This window comes from Numenius arquata, chromosome 2 (genome assembly GCF_964106895.1).
Source record: "Numenius arquata chromosome 2, bNumArq3.hap1.1, whole genome shotgun sequence".
Lineage (NCBI taxonomy): Eukaryota > Metazoa > Chordata > Aves > Charadriiformes > Scolopacidae > Numenius > Numenius arquata.
This window is the reverse complement of record NC_133577.1, coordinates 117,403,340-117,419,588: the sequence shown is the minus strand read 5'-3', so window position 1 is coordinate 117,419,588 and position 16,249 is coordinate 117,403,340. Positions and strand designations below refer to the sequence as shown.

Here is a 16,249-nt window from a genome sequence, read left to right as displayed (position 1 = left end):
AAAATACAGTCAGGAATGTTATCCCTGTTTTCAATCAGATGTCACTACATGAAATTTCTGATTCTGTGTGAATGCCCCTCCTAGTTCAAACGCGCTGCTGTTTGTTTCCCCAACAAAAACTCTGGGAAGAGACAAAGTTGGTTAATGAGGTATTTCTCAATGATGGCATGAGGAATTTCATGAAATCAAAAGATGTGTAGAGTCAGACAATGACAGGCGCTTGTCCCTCACATAATGCAACTCATGCATTCTTAAGCCATTAGAAACACAGAGTAAAATGGGCTTAAATTACTACTGAAGGTCTCCGAGCTCTAACATTACAAGTGAGGTAACTTGTTTCACTCCGCATTGCTTTAACTTAAGAACGAGCACACATACTCATCCACCACAGCTCAGCTTAGAGGGCAGAAACTCCAGCCACTTTTATGCACTTTGGCGTGACCATGTCACCACACCCAGTGTTGCTAACGAAGGTGTTGCTGCATTAGTAACCCTGTGCCGAGTATCGGCCCCACAGATCATGCTACCTCGCAGAACAGGGCAGTGACATCTTTATTCAAAGATGTCGTAAAATGGCATTCCAGCGTTATTCAGCAGCATCCGAAATCCATTACAGAACTTGCAAAAGGGGCTTGTGACTCAGACTGGAGTAACAACCTGGCGCCTTTTAAACTGGAGGAAAAATGCGAAGACCCTCAGTGAAGACAAATATGTACAACAGCAGCTGTGACTGATAAATATCAGCAACTAAATCCTACTTCTCCAGTAAGTATAAGTCGCATTTTTCTTTAAAAATAGTGATTTCTTTCAAAAAGTGACTCAAGCGGGTACCTTATTTCACCAGTTCTTAACTAAAGCAAGGATTCTGGCCCTAGAAAACTGTTTTTACAAGTAATTCTGCCCTGCCTGTACTACTGTGTAAGTAACATCACTACTTAAGATGGCAGTACATGGCATGATGAAGTGCAAAGTATCTTCAGTCCCTGAAAAACCCACAAAAAAAAAGAAGCATCCCTCTCATAGTAATTCAGGCAGTATCACAGGTAGATACAAACAGGCTTGCTCAAGCATCCTTGGGCACAAACCAGCACCACCAACCTGCAGGTTATTTCATAGTCTGATATGATGTTCCTTTATCCCCTGAAAACCAGAAGTCTCTTTCTCTGTTACTGTTCATACCAGGCTATGAAATCTAGTCGAAAGGTTACCCAATCATGACCCCTTCGCAGTGCTAGTCTTGAACTAACCAAGCCTTTAAATGGATTACAGCCAGAAGAATGCAATCAGCACATTCAATTTAAATTTAAAAGAAGGGCAGTGGTGAGGTATAAACTCTTTTGGTAGCTTCTTGTAGGTAGTGTTAGAATTGATGAAGCCAGAACTGCACAGTTAGATTAAACCAAATCCTCCCTACTAGTAAAATAAACAAGCAAAACCCTAAGCAGGCACTATGTCTGGCCTGTTTATTTTTTGTTTTAATGTGAAAAGTCAGTGATCTTAAAAATCACTTTATATCGGCAATTCTTACCCAAGGATATATTTGATCAGAACCTACAGATTTCCACTAACAGCACTGTAAACTCCACAAAAAGGAGCATTTCTTCCAGGTGTAATTTAACACAAAGTCTCAGCTTGAAAACATGGATTTAATTAGTTATGAAATATTTCAAAAATGGTTAAAACATCTCAACAACTTAAACCCTTTTTCTCTGTTATTTGAATGGTCTGGTGACAATCTTTTTATGAAAATGTACAGACTTTGCCCTTTACAAACAGAAAAGTTACAACTTCTTTCCATTTTAAGTTCCTTAAGTCCATTTAACCTTCACCTTACATACTAGCCTTTAAAATATGCCCAGTTCTGAGGCATATGAAGTCCGGCTGGGTCTGAGTCTGAGTTTTTATGAAGTCTGGCTGCAGGGAGTAACTTATGAAACACATACGGTATTAATACTGGAGAAATCTACTCGAGTACATAGATGGAATAAAAAAAAATCAGGTTAGCTCACAGAATCATCTATGTTTTCACAAGACACTGTCAAGGAGAGTGAGCAGTGAAGGAAAAGTTCTGGTACCTGTGAGCTCGCTGCACAACCCTGGCAAACAGCACTACACCTAATGGGTAAACAGCATCATTTGAGTTTTTATGATACTGAGGCGGCAGAAGTTGATATGCAAAGAAACTGCACAGATGTGTAGGAGAACACACCAAAACGCTGCTGTGTGAAACACGACATCAAAACAACACACAGATACAAAGTAAGTGACATCCTGAATTAATGCTTTAGATATTTTTTTATTTTGCAGATACCTAGAAATAGCCCAGTGGAGGTGCACCTATTGTAAACATGAGTCTCCTGATATGAAGTTGAAGTTATTAGCTACCTGTAAAAAGTCCACTTAAATTAATCCAAGAGTCTCAAGGACACAAGATCACAGGTTGGAAATCAGAAACAGGAATCACTCTACACAAATTCTTACTGAATCAGAACAGCTAAAAAACTTAAGTTAAAGACTTTCAGACTGGATTCCTTAAAAACCTCACTATGCAGGAGCTTGTAAGAGAGGAAAATTCGTCAAGTCTAAACAGGTTGAACTAACTCTATTAGTTCATCAATGTTAACAAGATTGGCATGAATCAGTTTTCATGATTAAACTCATGATTTGCAAGCACACACACAGTATATATAAATTACTTTTAAATTAAACCTGTACGAAGCATTGTCTCACCAGAAGTTCCAACTGGGGACTCGCTTTACCAGGCATGATAATATTACAAATGCAATCCAGATCAGAAAATTTACAGTGAAGAAAGTAAGGAAAGTTTGAAATGAAAAAGAAAGCAGAAAATATAAGTAACTGTATTATCTTTTAATACAGGTTTTCTTGCTTTTAATAAGAATAGTTCAATGCTACCATGTCCTACTTAAAGCGACCAGGACTGAGGTGTTATTCTGGACACTGGTATCATTCTTAAATTAGATCACAGCGATTTGACAATTTAGACCTTGTACCCCTACCAAAAAAGACAATGGTGTTGCCAAATAAAAAATTATCTCTAAAGACAAAAATCAGACCTCCTTGCCTGCTTAGTCAGAAGCAATGGTGATACATTTTTCAGGAAAGGTTCATTTTGGAGAAGAAAACCTATCTCTAAAAGTTAGCTCAGGTAAGACTTCTTCATGGAAAAAGATAAGACCACTGAAGGAAATAGCAGATAACCGGTAAGTAAGGTGAGTGACTATCAAATAGTACTGAAATAATTATCAACATACAAAAAGAACAGAGAGGGACACAAGAGCAAGAGCAAAGAGTACGTATTTTCTACCAAAACTTGGGTTCCCCTAAAAAGGGAAACAAAGTGACCAAGGTCTGCATGAGTCACCCCAGACTGGAACGGTGATCCCTACCAGAGCCTGTGATCTGCTTGTTCCCTAGATGCAAATACAGAGAGCAACAAGTCTGAGACAGACAGACCTGTCCAGCCTTTCTGCTAAGTAAAAGCAGCCTATGGTCCCCATCACAGCTACCTCATTTTACTGGAAGATGATTTCAGTAGATTCGAAGTAGACTTTCGATGGCAAGAAAGAACAGGTAACTTATTTTCCAGTACCAACACGCTTTGCAGAAATGCTATCTATACATACCCTGCTCCTTGCAGTACTGAATCATCGTCCCCTCCAAATGAAATCTTTTGGCCAGCCATGTCTGCTGATACTGTACTGTACACTGACAAAAGCCTTGCTTGAAAATGAGCTATTTGACTTACAGGATGTGAGATGTCCCATATCATGTGAAAAATACGCAAGATAGGTGGAAATCAGAGACAGTGAATGCTGACTGTAGGAAATACGACTTTTCTAGATTAAAATGTTAAATGAAATATTACTTTGTGTATACTTTGTTATGGTGCTTGGAAAATAAATATAACTTCTGCTTATAGTTTTTATATTACTAATATTTGCAAATAAAAAGACGACAGAAGCCATATGACACAGTTTTGTAAGACATCAGCTTGGTAAAATGTGCATTAAAAACACAAATACCATAGAAACAAAATAAAATGTTGCTTCTGCAAATTGTGGTACAAACACAAAAATGCAGGTGTCAGATATGACTTTTAATCTTCCCCAATAACACACACAAAGGAATTATTTTTAGTAACAATTAAAGCCAGATGACATATATGAAGTTCCTTCTCTATTATTATATAATTCATAATCATTTACATCCAACTGTACAATAAAACACAAGCTAGAAATAATCTAAAACATTCTTCCACTGCAGAATTCAGGTTGTTGAACAGCAAGACTTCACAATATTGCGTGGGAAATTAAATTTTTAATAATGATGCCTTTGCTATAAATTATACACACTTTAAACGTTCACTTATGTATCAGTTGTTCCACTAAATATACACACAAAGTCTGCTTGAAAAATATTAGTGATGTTTATGTGTAAAGAGAGAGAAGGGGAGGAGAAGGGGAGAGAGAAAGACTATTCAAGACACATTGGTTTAAAATTAACAAAGGAAAGCTAAAAAAAAAAGGCAATGGCAAAAATTGCAATGGACAAAACCAAATCCATGTGGTTTCTCCAGCTCCTGGAGGTGCAGATTTTCAAACTCTGTGTCTAGAAATGTGCTGAATATTTCCCTCCTGTTCCACAGAAGTGACAAATCTGCCCATCATTCAAAAATGGAGGAATGCACAAAATCTTTCAGTGCATTAGATTAATTTTACATTTGAGATTACTTAAAAAACTAAGTAATTTGAATGGTGAATTGAAACTCGAAAGTCAAACAATAAAAAGACATCTTCAGGGTATTACTCAGACAGCAGTTAAACATGCTTGCATAGACAGGATAGTGTTATCTTAGAAATAAATGTCACACTCTTTCCATTTAACATCACCTCTATTCTCCCCCAAGTATGGCTTTCCTTTAGTTTTCCTTTTTTACACAAAAGCCAGTAAGTTGCTTCAGTAATTAGTGAGCTAGTATAAATTGCATTTTACCCCTGAAAATGCCAGAGTCACAGTTGCCACTAATCACAGAATAATTTAAGCTGAAAGAGATCCCTGGATGTCATTTACTCCAAGTCCCTGCTCAAAACATGGCTAACTTCAGAGTCAGAACCACAAAGTAATGCTCAAGCTCATTTCTCTTCTGATGGAAAAATGCAGGTCATGGCTGAAGTAACCATGAAATTGAGGAAAAAAGTAAACTTAAAATATTCAGGACAGAATTAACAGAGGGCCAAACACAATTGTTAAGTCCTGACTGATACCCTTTGGGTGTTAATACAAGGAATCAAAGATTCTACATGCTAAAAAAATCAAGTGATTAATGAAAACAGGAACACTGGACTTTTCAACAACAGCAATAATTAATGAAATGAAGAAAAAAAAATGCAGGGAAAGAACAGCAAATAGACTTAACAAGAGTCAGTGTGGTAAAGAGTCAAACTGATGACATCTTTAAACCAGACCAGTAACTTTGAATGGTATGCTGCCTCCCAGGTTAGAGCAATCATGAGGATGCTGGCAATCCTAAAGAATGTTGGGAATTTTTCATTAATTATAGTTTATACAGGAAATACTACCCCAACTAACTTGGAAAGATTGTGGACTGCGCTGCCTTATCTAGGCATTCTGAAACTGTATTGAAGATGGAAGTGATGCCTTCCATTCACAAAGACCCGTAGCAAAAGAAAAAAAAAAAAGAAAAAGTTCATCATTGGAAATCAGCATCTAAACAAACATTGTGGATTAACAATATCTGCATAGCTTTCGTAACAACGATCTGGTTGGAGGGGATTATAAAGTAAGATACTTATCACTGACATTACTATTTTGCAAAAGACATTATATATTAAAGAAAAAAAAAAGAAGAAAAAAGAAACAAACATAGGAAAATGTGACAAAGCCTTTCTTCCATAATTCTGAATTTATGTAGGCTATTTGCCATCCCAGTCAAAAATAATTTCACAACACATGACCAGAATTGCTACCAAATTAACACATCACAAGAATACTTGAAGAGAAAACCCCAGACTCACAGGTCTAGAAAGCATGCTGCATACCTATGACACCAAGAAAACTCAGCTTTTCACATCTTAAGATATCTTAAGGATAAAACAGTAGCTAATGTTAAGTTTTTCCTCCTTGAAAAACCACCTTCTTAAAACTTGCTTACATGGAGGCACACAGCCCCTTACCTCCCGGAGTAGGCAGAGGATATCTCATCTGCTTATGGAGTCTTTATTTCGCTATTCGTACACAACTCAGACAAAATACAGCCTCCAACACCAAATAACTAGTCAAGTGCTCAGCTCCTTTTGTGTGTTTGCAAAGGCATTTAATTTCTCTGTAAGAATCTTCCTTCTGTAACACTGTACGACACTCAAAATTAACCTTCTTTTACAATTTTACGTTTCAATAGTAAGGCAGGCTGCCATTCCACAAGAATTTAAACTGATCAAATGTTTAGGCACTGGTATGGTCCTTTTTGCCTCCAAGCTTCATATTCCTGCCCCTCCCTTGTGCTTGAACCATCATTTAACTGATTATACAAGGAGTCAAATTCAAGACAACTCTGAACCAGGAGCAAAGTAGCAAGAAGCAGAACAAAACAAAACAGGAAAAGGTTTTCTTACAGTTTGATTCCATGAGCTGTTCCACAGCAGAGCCTGATGAACGCTACTGCTAGCATAAGGGAGGGGAAGGAAATGCAGAGCCCAGAGCTGGAGAGCAGGGGAACTAACAGAACCAAGACCAGTTAAAACCGCTGTAAAGCAGCAATGCCTCTCTAGCTCATCCTGAAATCTGTCACACAGGTATTTGTGCAATATTAAAGGAAGACACTTGGCTCCAAAAGCAGCTTTGTAAAAATAAAGTTACTTGTCTCTCAATTAAAGAGAGCAGTAAGCAAATTTTTAATTTGTACTGTATAAAAACATTCAGAAGCATATAATCTCCTTTTACATAATTCTTTATTTCTAACACTTTAGATTACTGAACTAATCTTTAAAGTCGGGTTCCCACTTCACCATTTAACTTTCAAATATTTTGTACAATGGAACCAGACACATTAACTTTTACCTTTTCAGTTCCTGAACACACTGGCTCTCCTGCCTGTCCTTCAGTTAAAAAGCCTCCTCATTTCTGATGTGAAGGGTGTACGTAACACCACTAAGAAAACAACGTACATTAAGAGAGGGTCACGTGCCACTGAGGTCTGTTTGGATGGTAATGAGAATTGTTGTTAATGCTTTATTTTTAATTTTTTATCATCAGAGTTTAAACTACAGGGCAAATACAAAGATTAAAGCTGCTAAAATATATTCATAAAATTTAGCGAACGTTTGCATTTGGCCACTGCAGCCTGGGCTGGAGTGACAGGAGATGGTCCTGGAAAGGACCAGCTAGAGCAAAGACAGACCGTTCATGGCCTTGGCCATGCTCTGCACTGGCCTTTCTGGAGAGTGGAACAAGGCTAAAAAGCAAGGGCAAAAGACAGTTTAGCAGGGTGACAGGCAATAAAATCCATGCTTGTAATTGAAATGGACATCATTCAATTACACAGTATTTAGTTTTAACTAGGTAAGTGTAATCATAACATATGAATGTGAGGGAATTGTAACAACTCTGGTAACATCAAACTATTGTCTACAAAGTTATAACTGTTCTTACTTTTCTCTTTAATGATTAGATTACTTCAGGAAAATTATCTCAAGGAGCATCCTCCTTGTGAATCTGGATGTTGAGCTGTCACTCATTTTACATATAACACCATATTCCAGGAACTAGAGCAACTGCTTATAAAGTCTACTATTATAAAATTGCAGAAACTCAATACCCGGAAGAAAATCCTGTTATGCGGTAAAATAGATACCTGCTAAGCATATTAAAGTCCAAAGACAGAAACAAAAGAAAAAAAAAAATCCCAAACCTTCCCCATATCACTGAAATAACTTGCCTCAAAAATCAAGGTGAGCAAAATACAAGAAAGAAACAGGTTTTCATGTCTTTAAAAGCAAGCTAGAGGAGTCATGTACATGTAGACTATATCTTCAATTACACCAACAGCTAAACAGTTAGATCTAGCTTTTGGGCTTCAAGATGTGTGCCCAAAAATGTCTCTATATTCCCCACCAGCTACAGTTAGTCTAATTAAGGATATCACCTCCAGCTACAGACTTCATCTTGCTTATGTCTGGAAATCTTCAGGACAGAAACAGTATTATTAAACGACGGCAAAAATTAAATTACTGAGGGCAAGGAAACATTAAAAGATACATTATTTATACGGATCCAGACTATGCACTCTGTATCCAGAAGCAGAGGTGACATCCCATTTGTAGAACATACAGCATAACTGTCCCCAGACTCCTGAGTACAGAGAGCATGGCAAAGAAGTCCTGATCAAGAGACTCTTACCCTGCAGAAACGGTGGATTTCTCTTAGATGCTCACATACACCACTACCAAAAACCTCAGAGAGTAAGTGTGGCTGCACGCAGGTGCGCATACAAAGGATAGAGAACGTGCAAGAGGATCATCAGCCTCTGCGTTAGGCCTCTGATTTCTCAACTTCCCACAGGCTGGCATGAGGGAAAGAATAGAGGGAAATTATCTCCATTTCCCTCATAATTCAAAGCAAACATCATGCACCTTGACTAGAGAGTCTCTAAGAACTACTATATAGCAACAGAACAATTCTTTCTTCCTTGAACGTGTATCAAGAGAAGTCTCACTGCAAATGAGACTTGTCAGCACAAGTAGTATCCTTCATGGATGATGGGAATAAATTTCAGCTCAGATTGATGCATGGCTCTCCTGAATTAGATGATTAACCTTTAGCAACAGTTAGAGGGTAGCACCACATACATACTTTCTCAGAGACTTCTACAGGTCCTTCAAAGCAAAACCTGCAGAATTTGAAAGAGACAACTCTGACAGATGGGAAAACATACCTACTTTATGGTAACAGACAACAACTATACTTTCAGGAAGTTGTCTGTACACAAGGTATTGTGGCTTATTACAGAGCCTATGTCAATGCAGGTTATAGCCTGGTACCAGCAGACCTGGATCTGCCTAAATCTTGCTCTCTGAAGGCAGATTTAGTTGTAAGAACACTGCTAATGCACCCTGCATAGCAGTCTGCTGCTTCTCTACACATCTGGGTAGTTACAAAGCTTCCGTCCCTTTGTTGAGACCGATCTCTTCTTGCTTTCTGAGCTTCTTGGTTTGATGCTATTTGGTGCTGCACCTACATGAGCAGTAAAGCTTAGTCCAGAGGATGGTGATCAGACCACAGCAGTTGAAACAAGCAATAAAGAAAAAAGATTGAGAATGGGCATGGAGTAGTAACGTAAGATATTCACCAAGTACAGCCTTGCTGTCATGACATGAAACTGGGAGAGAGATGCTGCTACTATCACTACTTCCTGACTTTGTATACGGAAGGCTTTAGTTTTCCAAGCCTGCTGGAAGACCCTGACACAGTTAAAAATACTTGGTCTCACATGTGAGAACGGCATGCACTACTGCAGTGAGACCAACAGCAACATCTACTTCAAGAACCTGTTCCATGTACGTAAGACATTTCCTCCATACAGGACATCAATTAAGACTTTTAAAGAGAAATCAAAATGCAAGAATGTTCAAATTCGTTGTCAATTGTTAGCTGACGACCACAGAGAATAAAATGACCTCTCGAGAGGTTCTTAGAATAGCTGAGGAACAGCCAGAGTGACAGAGAAATTTATTTTAGTTCACCATAAATATTGCTTCTGATTGTGGCTGGCTGAAAAGGTGAGAAGACAGCATGAACTATTGTCAGTTTGTTTTCTGTATCACAGCACAATAATCCTAAAGGTTCACTATAATCAGTAAGTATTTACTAATGATGTAGGTATGCTATTACTTGATTTCAAACCAGTAAGGTTTCTACACGGACTTAGTGCAAAGACTCGAAGCTTTCCATTGTGCATGTAAAAATAAATATTTGAAATCAAAATAAATTAATAACCCATCTGTAAACTACACTAGAGTACATCTGTACTACAGACCATTTTTACAGTGGGTCAGGGTGAGTATGAAAGTTTTTTCCTTATTTTTCTCCATTTGTTAAAACCGTAGCTTCAATTACCTTATATTATTAGGTGATCAAATATTAAGTGATCTGAAAAATAAAGTTTGAAAGGAAAGTAACTTCTCCGATCTTTATTGGCCTTTTCTGTTTTTCTTTTCTTTTTTTTTTTTTTTTAAGGAAATGCTGAACACAGCCATACTGTATGTGGAGCAGAAAAGCAGAAATCTTTTAAATAGAATTAATTTGTAATACTTTATTTTAGTAAGTCCATCATTTGGAGTGCTAGTAATGAAACACTACAAAGATTGTAGGTCTTCTTTCATTTTCTTGTCAATGCACACTAATAAAAATATGTTATCTATGCAGTCAAACGGTCCTCAGGAGGAAAATCCCAAGACTGAAAAAACCGTTCACTCCTCTTTCTTCTGTGCAGACTGCCATGACACAGACTTTAATCCTCCAACTGGTGTTTTCTTCATAAACATTCAGCAAGACACACTGGCACTCACACGCCAGCCTGTGAAGCTGTATTATCTTCTGCAGAAGAGTGACTCTGGTTTAAGGCAGTACAACTGTGCTGAAGGAGAGCTGGCTTAATTCCTGGCTCCCAAACAACATTCTTGCATGACCCTGATTAGATTTTTTTTCTGTGCCTCAGTATCCCATCTCTAAAATCCTGATAATATGCTCTTTGTCTGCCCTGCCTGTTTAGATTGCAGCCTTTCAGTGTTCTCTTACTATTTGTCCATACACTGCGGCCACAATGGGGCCCTTCATTTTGGCTGGGACCTCACTATGACTATAGAACAAGCAATGAATAAGACAACTTTCAGTATGTTTTAGAAGCGGTGTGTGACAATTGGAATGCTATCGCAAAGACTTATTAAAGACATCTTAAAAATGCTTAAAGGAGCATTTCCATATCCAAGTGGCATATATAATTGCAATTAATGTTCTTCTTTGTTGACATTTTCAAATAAAACTTTTGTTTTGCATTCTTTATGGAAATCCCACCCTTTGGAGTAAGAACGTAAGTTACTAAGGATTAAAAAAGTCACATAAAAATGAAATTTTCACAGCTTTCTAGCCCAGCTCTTTAATAACAAGATTATTATTGCTATTATAATAAAAGTTTGATAATAAAGATAGCATCATCAGGAAAATATTTCTCAGACAATGAGTATATTCTTCTAATTTTTCTAGCACTGAAAATGATGAGTGAATGAGCAAAAAAACCATAGAGAAAAATAAAAACCCTAATCTTACATATGTCATTTTACAAAATGCTGAGTATCTCATTGCTTGTCCATGTACAGGAAGAGTGGACCCATACACTCTTCCCATTTCATCAAGAAATTGTTGTTGTGGGTGCCTTTACTGCTGTTGGGAGTATCCATTACTGCTGAGGAAAGTCAGGATTTCTTTATACTCCACAACTCGGCCATTAGAAAACTCACAGAAAACTCAAATCCAGTTCCTCCTCTCCCAAAGTGTTCTGTGCAGTTTTCCAATCAAGTAGTTGTTTTTTCAGTAGACCTAAGATGCTCTATCCGCTAGAAGCATAAGCTTGGTGTATATCATCTTTCACTACTAGGTTGCTACTTTAAGGCAAATCGCTAGTGATTAGTACCGTCCATTAAATATTTCATGATGATTGTATACCTAAGTTTGTTAAGAATAAGTTTGCCAACGGATACAGTCACAGCTAGATCCAGGACATCACTGGTACACTATAACAGAAACCAAGCTAATCTTTAGCCTCATGGTATCTTATGATGTCATTCGCAACTTGCTGTTTACCTGCTCTATGGCCAATTTCAGTTTCTGGGTCAAAAGCATAGCTAAAAAAAGTCAAACATAGCAAAATATCTAAATACTTTGCATCTCAAAGCAATCAGAAACGCCCTCTGAAACTAATTAGTCATGACATTTACAACACATATGCACTTTACAAGCAAAACAATCTGCAGCATTCAAAAGCTGACTGAGCAAATTAAAGAGGGCACTTTCTATGCAGCCACGTATATCAGTTTCTATATTTATTTTTTTCCCAATAATCGCCTCGCTTTTTCCAATCCCCAAGTTCATTGCCAAAGGTACTTCTGTTTTGTTACTTCGCTTCTCCCTTCAACAAAAGTCAAGGTCAAGAACACCTTTTAAGAACTCTCTTCTCACATAAGATGGAAGGTGTCAGCTTGCTCTTAATCAACAGCTGGATATTAAATGAAAACGTATTGTCTAAATGCATTGTCTAAAAGGACAGAAATAATTCTCATGCCAGTTCTCTGTGCTTTTTCTGTATTGCCTCCTACACCTATAACAGCATCTCTCTTCAGGAATATTGCCTCTCATGTAACTTGTCTCTCCTAGAAGTTACTTTCAGATAGACTTTCAATGAGATCATATTTTTCCTTCACACAATTCCAAATGAATTGGATTTCATTCTCTTTCTCATTGGCGTGCAGATCGAGGTACCACTTTAAGTGCTGAACTGTGCTTTTTTTTTCAGTTGGATGCCTTTATGCTAGAGAAAAATATACGAGAAAAAGTTCACTACGGATAACAGGATATGGAAATATGAATGAGAAACTTTTTAACCAAAGTCCAAAGATACAAAAACTCTACCCCAAGGCCACTGTCTGGGTGGTGAGACACTGGAACATGTTGCCCAGAGGTTGTGGATGCCCCATCCATGGAAGTGTTCAAGGCCAGGTTAGACGGGGCTTTGAGCAACCTGGTCTAGTAGAAGGTGTCCCTGCCCATGGCAGGGGGGTTGGGAACTAGATGATCTTTAAGGTCCCTTCCAACCCAAACCATTCTATGATTCAATGATTCTATGACACTTTCAAAAATTCACAGAGCGAGTCTAAAGAAGCTACCCATCTAGCAGTACTGAAACAGCAAAAGAAAGAAATGAAAAAGCAATGGAAGATACATGTGCTACTTGCATTTGTCAAAAAAGATTTTCTGCACTTGTTATGCTGCACGGCACCTACTCATAATATAAATCATTGGTTTAATATTGTCACTCAAAGGCATACACACTAATATAATAAAAGCTATTAATGGGCCTTTTTTTCTTTTAATGAAAGAATGAAGCAGTTTATTAGTTCAATCACGCTATTGTTCTATTTCAATGAATGCTGCTCAACTCATATTCTGACCAGCAACTATGTAATTCTCACTACATAACAAACAAAAAATGATGCAACAATTTCATTTCCACATTCTCAAACAGAGACTTGGAAAAGCTTCAGTTGTCTTTGGTGCTGTTTGGTTTGTTTCCTGGACACATGAAAAAGGTGGCTTTTGGGGAATGAACTACTCAAAATACAGGAAAATAACTGTTTTTCCTAATTTTAATCTTAAGCATATGACTACTACAAGGATCTTTCCAGTTCACTCTTCTTCACAGCGTTACCTCACTTCTCACTACTTGGTAGCAGCAATGACTTAACTAGTACTTGGCTAGTACTTCAGGGCGTAACGCAAATACCACAAGGTAACATTTCTGAGTCTTGAGAAATCTTTTGTTTTAAAGGAAGACCACTGCATGTAATCAAGAATCAGTAGGCTGATTGGGATCTTGAGATGTGCTACACTGCCCAAAACAGTAAGAATGTTTCAGAGCCACTTAACCATGGAGGTAGTGAGCCTGCTTCTCAATGCAGCCCCTTGAGCTCAGTTTCCTTGCAGTGGGTACGCTGCAGCTTCATCGCGGTTTACACCTGACCGAGGTTAGGATACGAAGGGCTCAAACATTTTCACTGGGGAGCTAAGAACACCCAAGGAACACACACAAAGAAAACTGCACCGAGATGAAAGCAAGCTGTTGAAAATGGGTCTGCTCAGTGACTGTGTCAGGTTCTCAGCACGACTGTGTGAAAGGTCAGCAACATTTGCTGACACGACCTGGTCCCAGAAGTGATGCTCTCACCAGCACCCAGCCTCCCAGATTAATCTCGCCCACCTAACAGCTCACTGATATCAACAGACCACTTAACACCTCTTATCCTGCAGCCTGATGCCTGTCAACTGTGCTTAGAAGGAACCTCCCTTCCAGCGTTGTACTATTCTGTGGGTTTGGGTGTAGCAAAGCAATTGTTCATTGATTTCTGAGGATCTGGGTGTAGCAAAGCAGTTATTAATTTATTTCGTCCAGTATTACAGTGTTGTGCCAGCTCTGCAACAGTTAAAAAAAATAATAAAAATCAACAAACCAGTTCCGTTTAAAGACTGATTCTTCACGTGTTTAGAATCACATTTTTTCAGCTTTTCTTCCAAGTCTGCTGTGCTTCCTAGTACTCCATGATTTACCTAATTGTGGGGTCATAGGAACAAGAGGTTTCCTAGATAGAGTCCAAGACACAGCTTTTCAGAGACACTCTCAATTCTCTGGTGCACACCTGCCTTCAGCAGTGATAGTGCCTTGAATAGACAGAAGACAAAGGAGATAGAGAACCAAAAATGCACTGCCTTATCTTATGTATTCAAGGTACACTGCAGTATCGTAAAGCAATAAAAAGTCATCAAGATTCATGGACAGAGACCACTTAAGAGACCTTTTCACCAACCCCATTAAACAGAAATATCCCCCCCACTATTACAAGGAAAAAAGCTCACCCCCATTTACTGTAACAGTATGGGTCCTTGGAGGGCTGTTACTAATTACTGTGCAATCCAACAGACAGGACAGTGGACAAAGGAGGAGTCAAACCTTCATCACCTACTGGGAAAACCTTTAGCCAAATATATTGAATTTTTAGTGTTTTTCCCTGTACATCAGGATGAATTATGTACATTGTAACTCCTAATTAAACACTTTCAAATGTATTGATGAAAAGCATCACACAAGAAAATCAGTATATCCATTTTTATACATATCTTACTATATGTTAACACCTCATCTGCAAGTTTATGTGATAATTACAATGGCGTAAGTGACAGCTAATTCCTATCAACATTTCATCTGGAAAAAATCCAACGGTATTACTACTTTTCCAAAGACTGAGTTCAACAGAAATGAGTTTCAGAAAAAAACCCCAGAAAACAGCCTAAACACAGTACAGCAGCCATGCACGTGAACATCTGTCCACTGAGAATTGTTTGCATGTTCTCCAAGTGGAACTACGTCGAGCATTGGAAACAAACTCTGGAGCTGAAGCTCCTTGTGTGAATCTGAAGCTGCTTCAGTGTGAAAACGGTACATACGTATCTCGAGGGATGCAAGGTATCTCAACACAGGACCGCACTGCGTACACTGTGGCAGCACCACCCCTGTGGAAGGTACCTGCCCCAGGGATCTTGGCAGCAGTTGGGTGAAAGATTAATGCGGTGTAGGGATTTAATGAAGGGCAAATGAACATAATGCCAGACAGAACCACTATTCTAACCAAAGGAGCCTGTGAAATTCTTTGTTAAGGAGGCTCAATATCTGAGACTAGAAAAAATGCAGTATGCACTAATACCCCACTCAGCACAGTACAAGAAATAACCATATAGATCTGTCAAGTGCGTATTTGGAGTATCATTCACCAAACCTCCAAGTGATGTGCACCTTTCTTCTGAATCTCCTGTTTGCTAGACATGGGAGTTTTGTTGAACTCTGTATCTGAATGGCATGAGACACCACTTGCTAACATAAACTCCCTGTTAATGAAACTTCTGTAAATGATCTATCCCACTACTCTGCAATTAAATACCATCCTGTTTCTGAGATTATTGCAAACAGTCTTGCCAACAAGCTTCCAACAAAAAGGATATTCCGTAGTTATCGCAGCAGAAAGGTTTAACAGTCCATGTTTTTTTAATGACAGAAAGCCTCTGCCTAAGGAAAACTCTTAAACCCAGAATACGTTTTCTTCCACCATGTTAAAATATAAAGCACCTTCAAAGCTTTTGTCACAGGAAGAGGATTCCTAAACCAGTCTCATACCTCAAAGTGCATTTGTTCTTTTAAGTCTCCAAGTTCAAGTGCAGTGCATCATTTGATACCTAGACAGAGTCAAATGGCCACACTTTAAAACCACCCTCTCAATTGTGAGCATTAAAGAGTCAAGAAACTGTGTAGCTTCTAAAACTGAGCTTTTTTAATTTTGATCAGAACAAGATGTTTCTGCAATCTAAAAAGCTACCAAGAGCTGTAAAAAAA

General features: G+C 38.3%; 1 protein-coding gene across 3 annotated transcripts in view; it reads right to left on the bottom strand.

The window, feature by feature from the left end:
* The window catches only part of ATXN7L1 (ataxin 7 like 1), a 114,604-nt gene that overhangs the window by 75,539 nt on the left and 22,816 nt on the right, over positions 1–16,249 (bottom strand). The window lies entirely within an intron of this gene.